A 9,144-nucleotide genomic window follows, 5' to 3' on the forward strand; every position below is an offset into this window, starting at 1 on the left:
CTTGAGCGCGTGGTATTGCAACCTCGCGCTACATCGCCTGCCGGCGCCTCTTATAGACGGCGTGAACGTACAGTGTGACGGGTGCCAGACACTTTATGCCAGCTGCGAGAACTCCCCAACCAATGCTCAACTGTTCCCGCTAAGTGTGAAGCAATCTTTACGTATTCTTCTACACACAACCCTCACAGAGCCCTTGGCCTTTGTCAAGCTGCCGGCGAAAGAGCTTTCTGCAGTGACCATTTTTCTCGATGAAAAATTACAACGTCCGAGTGCACGCATTTCAATCCTCTATATCAACTTGATAAAAATAAACGAATGAATAAAGCCTTTATTGCAAGGGAGGGATGACTCTCAGCCGCTTGGGGAAACAGGAGGGGTGGGTGTGTAGGGGCAGAGGCCACTTCTATGTGGTCGTTTTCATAGCCTTCAGAGCTTTGCGTCATATGTCAGTCGTACTTTCCTTACACTATACTCGAAGCATGCCGCGCTCACTACTTATGCCGCGTTGGCATGTTGTCACTGCGGAGCATTGAACGTATCTGATTTGTCACGGTGGCTTGTCGTCGTGTGGTATGTTGTGCCTACGTCACCAGAAAGATGGACAAGTCCATATAAGGTGTATATATTTGCTCTACAGCGTTGCTGGCAGTGGGTGCATCTGTTATGCATAGGTGTTCCGTGTACCCTTACAAAAATTTCTTTAGACAGTCTATAAGCTGTCCATAAACTTCTGTCTATAAACTCTATAGACTCTCTACAGACAAACCCAATAGAACAGTCTATAGACAATACAAATGGTATAGACAGTCTATAGACAATCTATAGATATATTGGACTTTTGTCTATGGACAGTCAGTAGGCTATGAATAGACAAAAAGATATACCTATAGGAAGGCAACAGAGTCTATAAGAAGAATATAGACTGTCTTTAGACCATTTTTGCAAGGGTATGGCAAGAGGCCACTTCTGCAGTATATGTACGGAGTGCATACGTATCGCCTGCAATAACTTTGTTTAAGGAGATGTCTTGTGGCCGAGTGAGCTTTCCTGTATAGTGTCAATCGCCGGCACTAGTCCTCCTTCTGCGTTTGCTGTCTGCTTTTATTTAGGTGCAAACGTGTGCATAAGCGTCCTGCCGGGGAAGCTTTGATTGAACAGTTTTCGGTAGAGATTTTCATCTACTGTGTTCGGCAGGAAGCTGGGGTGTGGGGATTTGTACGTTTGATCAAGCCCACCTGTTAAGTGGAAGCCCACAGGGCCGATGGACCCCCCCCCCCCCACCTACCAGGAGCGGTCATGCCCGGGGGGGGGGGGGGAATCGAGGAATGTACTTCGAGGCGTGACGCCCGCGCTTAGGGTGAGCTGCGGCACTAATCCTTTCTCTCCTGACGCGTGGTAACCGGTGGATCGAATGCGCATGCAGCGAGCTGCGCATTCTACTGGGCTCAGGCACTAATCCTTTCTGTCCCGACGCGTGGCAACCGGTGGATCGAATGCGCATGCAGCGAGCTGCGCATTCCACTGGGCTCGGACCGGCGAGCCCTGGGCTCCGCCCACTAGTACATACGATGCAATTGCTTTGCTATTGGTCCAAATTGGGCGAGAGCTAGATTACTCAAGCTCCGCCCAATTATCGAAGGGGTTAAAACCCGCGGGAAACGACGACTTGGGACGAGCGCGCCGAGTCTCAAGCTCGGCCGTTTTTGACAGCCTTTTTTAAACAGCCTTTCTTTAAACTGCCTTTTCTTTAAACTGCCTTGTCATCTTTTCAGGTGGACACAGGGGCGCAACAAAAACACACGGACATAGAAGTAGACAGGGACGAGCGCTCGTCCCTGTCTACTTCTATGTCCGTGTGTTTTTGTTGCGCCCCTGTGTCCACCTGAAAAGATATGAACCAACACGCCCAAATACAAGTACTTCTGCCTTGTCATCACTGCCTTGTATTTTGGTCCCGTCTTTAATAAATAAGTTTTGCTTTGAGAAGTTGGAATTGCTGCCCCAACCGGCAACGTGTCGCCGGACGAAGACCTGAAGTACTCTTCGTACTGCTAACCGCCGTTCCCATCGGTAGGAGGGCAGGAAAGATTAACACCACCCGTTGGCACGGCTGCTTTTCCCCCGTCCTTGTCATGGAGTGTGCATGACCCGGTGTCCACATAATTTGTATGTTTGTTCCCGCGTCTCACACCCGTTTCAATCTATTCCTGATGTCGTTGGCTACCGCGTCCTCTGTCGCTGGTGCTGTCAGCTCTGCTATCGCTGCCTAAACGAATTATGAATGGAAAGCAGTTAAGTTGTAAGAGCACGTGGTTCGGGTGGACTCGTTCTGTGTCTCTGTTTACCATCTCGACTTCACGTAGAAGACTCCAAGTAGGAACAACTAAAACTGATATGTTTTACACCGCTTCGGTCAAAGCAGAAGAACGGGTGTCGCGTCGTCTGCCGCACCAAAGCAGGCATCAGTTTTGCAGCCGCATCCTTTCCATGTCTTGCAGAAGACGTATATATCTTCAGCCGGCCGCAGAGCAAGGCGGGGGCGTCCGCAGTTCGGACTTGGAAGACAAAACGACGCCCGCATATGCATGCTTCGTTTGGTCGAGCGTCCACTGCTACAAGGCACAGGCGTAAAAAGACAAATGTGAGGACGCAGAACTGAGAGGCAGTGCCAATCGATAACCGCGAAAGTAGGACAGAGCCGTGGCTTGACGGTGGTTTAAAAACTGACAAAAAACAAAAGGAAAAGAAAACAACGAGTTTTAGCGAACAACAATGGTTTATGAGGCCGCTGCTTTTCTCTCGCTGAGCTAACGTGTTTTTCGATCCTGCGCAGGCAGGGTGTGTCGCTGACAGTCTTTTCATGCTTTTTTTATTTCTGAGTCTGTGGAGTGGAGCGCTATACTCACCTTGTCGGTCAAGTACGGCGACGTCAGTTAAATAACCTCAGGCGGTCGGAATTAATTCTCGCTGGATTTAGAAATCTTATATTTCGTGGGCTCAGTGACTTCCTGGACTCAGGGACATCCTGGTTACTACTGGCCGAGCGTATGATCCGCATTAACCGCACACCTTGGCTCATCTCAGGGTGAATCAAACGCCGGTGGCGACATGAGGCTGGAATGGGCGCATCGACTCGTAATTCAAAAACCCGTTGTCTTAGGGTCGTTAAAACTAAGGAATTCGACCAACTAGCCCATATCGCGACCTTGCGAGGATGATTTTTCGGCACAGACAACACCAACACAGGGAGAAACTGCGCTTTGTATGTCATATACTCGTATACTCGTGCCTTTTCCGCGTCCTGGTCCCTTTGTACAGTATATGCCACTTTCACTCGGACAGAGGAGGCGCGCGCTTCCTTGCCACGTGCTCCTCAGAGTTGAGAAACTTTCCCGACGTCTCCTCCAGCGCATCGCCAGTTCTCTTTGTCGGCACTCAGTCCGTCCATCTACGCATGCAAAGCGCAGTCTAGGGGGCGGCGAACCTTGTTCGCGCCCTGCACATCGGGGGTCCACTTTTCATGCATGCATTTCGTTGCATGCACGCACCTCTTTTGTTCCTTTTCGTTATACAGCTACACCACCACCACCTCGGTTTGTTCACTGGGCCGTCCCGGCAGCTTCTTTCTTTGTCGCGCGAAGAGACAGAGAACGCCGCTTGGTGGCATCGCGTGTGCATCGGATCAGCACGCAGCGCCCCCCCTCACACACACAGCACTCCACCCAATCTCTCTACCATTCGCGCCCCCTCGCAAACAGCATCCATCTAGAGGAGCATGATGAACAGAACAGAGAGCGAGGCGAAGAGATGAGGTTGGAAGGGGGGGTCTAAGTGAAGGGTGGTGAGGAGGAGGAGATAGGAGAACACGAATAGGGCAAGGGCACAGCCGACGACGATCTTTCTGCTGCGTGCGTATGTATGTATGTGCGTGTGTACCTAGACGCGCGCGCGCACGCACGCACACGAAGCACGCGAGTCAAGGCAGGGGGCGCTGCTGTACACGGTCGTTGCACTCCGGGCACGCCGCTGGCGGAGGGGAGAGAGGCGGTGTTGGGGAGAGTATATAGATGATGGCGGGGGGCTTGTATTCTTGCCTCTGGTAGAGACGGCAAAGTGTGCGAGCACGGCGAATCTCGCGATGCTTGGGGAGCGATGCCACCGCGCTCTTAATGCTGCTGGATGGATGGAGCAGACGTGTAAGCAGGGGTTCGGAAGAAGGGGGGGGGGGGGGGTTGGAAGGCGATGCAAGCTCCTCCCCGCGTTACCCACAGCGGCTCCTGCTGCTGCTGTTGCTGCCAGCGTTGCCATACAATCGCTGTCTCGGTAGTAGTTGCCTGCAGCAAAGTCAAACCTGTAAAGCATATATACGCTAAGGCTGCGATTCTGGCTGTTGTAGTTGTACAGACGGATAATACGCGGTTAGTTGCGGGCTTTCATGAACAGAGGCACCTTCTTGTTATTGACTCGCTTTGTATCCTTACGAGATTATACCGCGTTTCACACCAGCTAACGAAGTAATTTCGACAAAGCTTAATATGTATTTAAATAAAGCGAAAATCGCGCAAGGACATCGGAGGTCAGAAATTTTTTCGTTTTTTTAAATTACTACCCAATTCACCGGACTTAATATTACCCTCATCGGTATACTTTCGGTATGTGTACCTCCTCATGGGACGAAACGCCTGCTTGATTTTTTTTTTATTATCCTAACTCTTTACGGTAAGGCCGAACAAAATCTTTAACAAATGGCTCCCTCTAACTCTATAGGAACGTTTTCCCACATAAGAATTCTTATTTCCTGCGATGGCACACTAGGCTCCGGCATCGATCGATGCCCTCCGCCGAGTGTCGCTAAAGCAGACGACGAAGCGTTCTCGAACGCTGTTCACGAACTCGGCGAACGTTCCTGGCTCTTGATTGGCCGACGCCGGCCCGCAGCTTTCACAATGCTGCAGGGAAACTATCGAGATGGAGTGCGAGTGGAGAGAGAGAGAGGTTGCTGCTCGCTCGCAGCGCCGTCGTCTGAGGAGGCAGGCGCAGCCGAGCCAAGACAAGCCGAGCGGAGAGCTTCCACTCCGCTACAGCCACGCCTGTGCTCTCCCCTACTTACTGCTGCTGTTGCTGCCTGCGCCCTGGCGTGAGCGATTATCTGTCCCCGGTCGCATAGAAAATGCGCGGGCCACTTTGCTGGCAGGCAGCGCTCTCATGTACGGAAGGAAAAAGGAAAAAAAATAAAGGAGGGAGGGCGTCGTAACTGCGACACGCCAAGGGTCGCTTATTAGCGCCCTGCAACCTCTCCCCTGCTTTCCAGCTTATACCTGCATTGCCAGCACCCGGAGTAGTTTGTAGCGTAGCGGAAGTGCTTCAGGTCCTATATATACTATATGTAGGAGCGTATACGTACGCGCACTGCGTGAGGGTTGTCTCACGGGGGCAATCTTTAATAATAGAAGGGATCGCTTTTTTTTTCTTTTTCTTGTTGAAGGAAGCGTGGGAGCCTGCGTTGGTGGCGATGAGGGGTGTTGTCTAGGGGGGTGCATTTTTATGCGCCCTTGATCAATGATTTTAGTTGAAGGGCCTCGTCTCGACAGAAGTGCGTTGCTTGCTACTTTAAATTTTGTTTTTTTCAAGAGTGGCTTTACACAGTTGCCACAAGTGAAAAGATATGCAGGTCTTGTTATTTTTACGAAGATGTTGAAAATCATGAAAAGAGAATGACTTGAAGAAAATGGGTGTTTTTTTCTCGAATTACCTGCGCCCAGTGTTACTATGCACCTGGATATTTGGAGGGACAAGTGCCTTTTCTACCTCTCTGCGTTTGAATTCTATAACGTCCTCTTTGTGACGCTGAATTCTTCGATGCTCTTGCGGTCTCTCGCATTGAACGGCATAATCAGCGCCGCACTTTAATATGGCGCAATAATTCTTTACCCGTTAACCGCATCTAATACCAACAATTTGGAACGCGCATGCAACGAAAGGCAGTGAGACTTATTTTTAACAAATATGCTGTGTTTCTGTCACTGAGTTACTACAACAATGTGGTTTTCTGTCAGTAAGCGAAGTAAATCGCATATGCAGATATGTTATTTTTCAGTTGAAGACATGATATTAAAACATTAACACATCACGCATTTTCATTTTGTTGTCAGGCTATAAAAGAAGAGAACGACATGACGGGACAATTATGCCGCTAACTTCAAGAAATAGTTGTTTGAACACTGATATTTCACACGAACTATAGTAAACTAGAATAGCCTCACTAGAAACGCACTTAATTACACGGAATTCGTTGGCATAATTTGATGGCAACCTAATGTAATTAATTCATGATGTTTTGACTTTATGTATGTGCATTTTTGTACTTCTATTTATTTCTTTACAAATACTACAGGCCCTTCTCGGGCCAATGCAGGAGTGGATACAAGGTCGAAAAAGTGACAATAGCGAATTGAACGAAACAAACAAGTATGTGCAAAAATAAACACAAAATAACAATTTCATCATTACAGAAACATCACGGTTGGGATGATGTTAGATCGAGGTTATTAACATGTTCTAATAACGATGGACCACCCTGCAATGGACCACCATGGACCACACTGTGCTATATACTTGAGCAAGACCGCAGTATAAACAAACAAACAATCAAACAAACAAATAAGCCACATTTCATCTCGAAACTGGATTCTGTTAAAGATCCCCAGGTGGTCGAAATTATTCCGGAGCCCTCCACTACGGCACCTCTCTCTTCCTTTCTTCTTTCACTCCCTCTCTTATCCCTTACCTTACGGCGCGGTTCAGGTGTCCAACGATATATGAGACAGATACTGCGCCATTTCCTTTCCCTAAAAACCAATTATTATTATTATTCATTCCTCGAAAAACACTAAGGCGCCCGTGTGCTGTGCGATGTCAGTGCACGTCAAAGATCCCCAGGTGGTCGAAATTATTCCGCAGCCCTCCACTACGGCACCTCTTCTTCCTTTCCTCTTTCACTCCCTCCTTTATCCCTTCACTTACGGCGCGGTTCAGGTGTCCAACGATATATGAGACAGATACTGCGCCATTTCCTTTCCCCCCAAAACCAATTATTATTATTATTATTCCTCGAACACACGGGCTTGACGTCCCGTCTGTTCTCCGTCAGGTAGTTACACGCAGTGACCGAACGCTCCGCGAGTTCTACCTTGAACGATTAATAACTGGACGCCCCACTCCAGTTGTAACCTACACAGTGCTGTGAGCGTGTGTGATTTAATTCCTCTAAAATGAACTAACCACGCGCACAACCTGGACACATTTCTTATTGTGTAAATAGTTTGTACATATTACTTCTCCCCCTATCTTCTCTTCCTGTCCCCTCACCTCTTTCATTTCATTTCTCCATTCTGCCTGCTGTCCTTTATTTCCGCTGCCCCAGCTCAGGTGCTTCAGTATCGATGGCAGATGCCGGGGCTAGCAAAAGCCTTTTCCTTCCTTTTTACTATTATTTTTAATAAAACCACTACCACCACCACCACACAACTTTTTGACCCGCCGCGGTGGCTCAGTACGGCGCTCCAATACTGATCCGGAGTTCCCGGGTTCGAACCCGACCGCGGCGGCTGCGTTTTTATGGAGGCAAAAGGCTAAGGCTCCCGTGTACTGTGCGATGTCAGTGCACGTTAAAGATCCCCAGGTGGTCGAAGTTATTCCGGAGCCCTCCACTACGGCACCTCTTTCTTCCTTTCTTCTTTCACTCCCTCCTTTATCCCTTCCCTTACGAAGTTATTCCGGAGCCCTCCACTACGGCACCTCTTTCTTCCTTTCTTCTTTCACTCCCTCCTTTATCCCTTCCCTTACGGCGCGGTTCAGGTGTCCAACGATATATGAGACAGATACTGCGCCATTTCCTTTCCCCCAAAACCAATTATTATTATTATTATTATTATTATTATTATTATTATTATTATTATTATTATTATTATTATTATTATTATTGCTATTATTATTACGAACACAACTTCATACAAGATCTCTTCTCTACTTTAGTGGCGGCGATCAAACTATGCAGACCTTATGGTTGATGCGCTCGATACGCTTATATCCTACTGTGGCCCAAAACGTTACTGATGTGCAAGACAACAAGAGCCTAAAGAATGATAAGGCAAAGATGGGCCTGCGGAGGGAGCTCATTGAGGGAGATAGGATAGAGTAACGTTAGTTGCCGAGCGCCGAGCTTATTTATGCGGGATTATCGGGCTGTAGATCATTCCTACAGAGTGTGTGTGGAAATGGGAAGCCCCCGCAGTGGGACAGTTAAGGCCCAAACAGCACACTAGCACAAGCTCCAGGAAGAACAAGTGAGACACTGCGCTGACATATACAACTCACTGATTTATTCAGAATGTCACCGTTTCAGCAAACGCAGGAATCACTGAAAGACCTAGGAAACAGAGATAACAGCAAGGGTGGAACAAGGCCAAATATGTTGGGGCATTCACAGATAATCATAATCAGAAAACACCTTAAACATTGGCACTCTGAATAAACCTGTCTATTCTTCCCTCGTTCCTGTGCGGACATCACAGGAAGGGAATATATTTTCCCCTCGTTTCACCTACACGTGTGTCAAACCAACTTGGCCATCAGTTTGTGTTGTTCAGTGGGAACAGGTATAGCGATCTGGCGGCCTATAGTGAAGTGGTAGATTGTGATGGGGGGATCACAAGGGAATGGGCCTATGCCTGCCGCGCTGGCATCGAGCGCACAGCCACCCTCGAAGGCAAACTTCAAACGGTGGTAGCGTACAGACGCCCAGATACTTGTCTAAAGCGCCCAAAAGGCAAACTGTTTTGTACGTCTGACATTCTGACATTCGTTGCAGCCTACCCAGCTGGTTCGGACGTAGCTTTTGAGACGTCAGAAGAAAACGATAATACATACAAATGTGCACGCCCAATGAGGTGTTTCGAGGACTGGGCCACTCGTAAATGACGTCAGTGCTCTCCCAAGTGCTCCGTTCGAAAGCGCTAGACGAGTGTGTGGACATCTTTACGTGTCGCTTCACCTTGTCTCTCCCACTAGGGCCGGAGGGCAGAAGTAGCGAGCATCGGAACAGCAGCCGAACGTTTATTACTCAGCAGTGGAACGTCATAGTAG

Source organism: Amblyomma americanum, chromosome 10, assembly GCF_052857255.1.
Source record: "Amblyomma americanum isolate KBUSLIRL-KWMA chromosome 10, ASM5285725v1, whole genome shotgun sequence".
Lineage (NCBI taxonomy): Eukaryota > Metazoa > Arthropoda > Arachnida > Ixodida > Ixodidae > Amblyomma > Amblyomma americanum.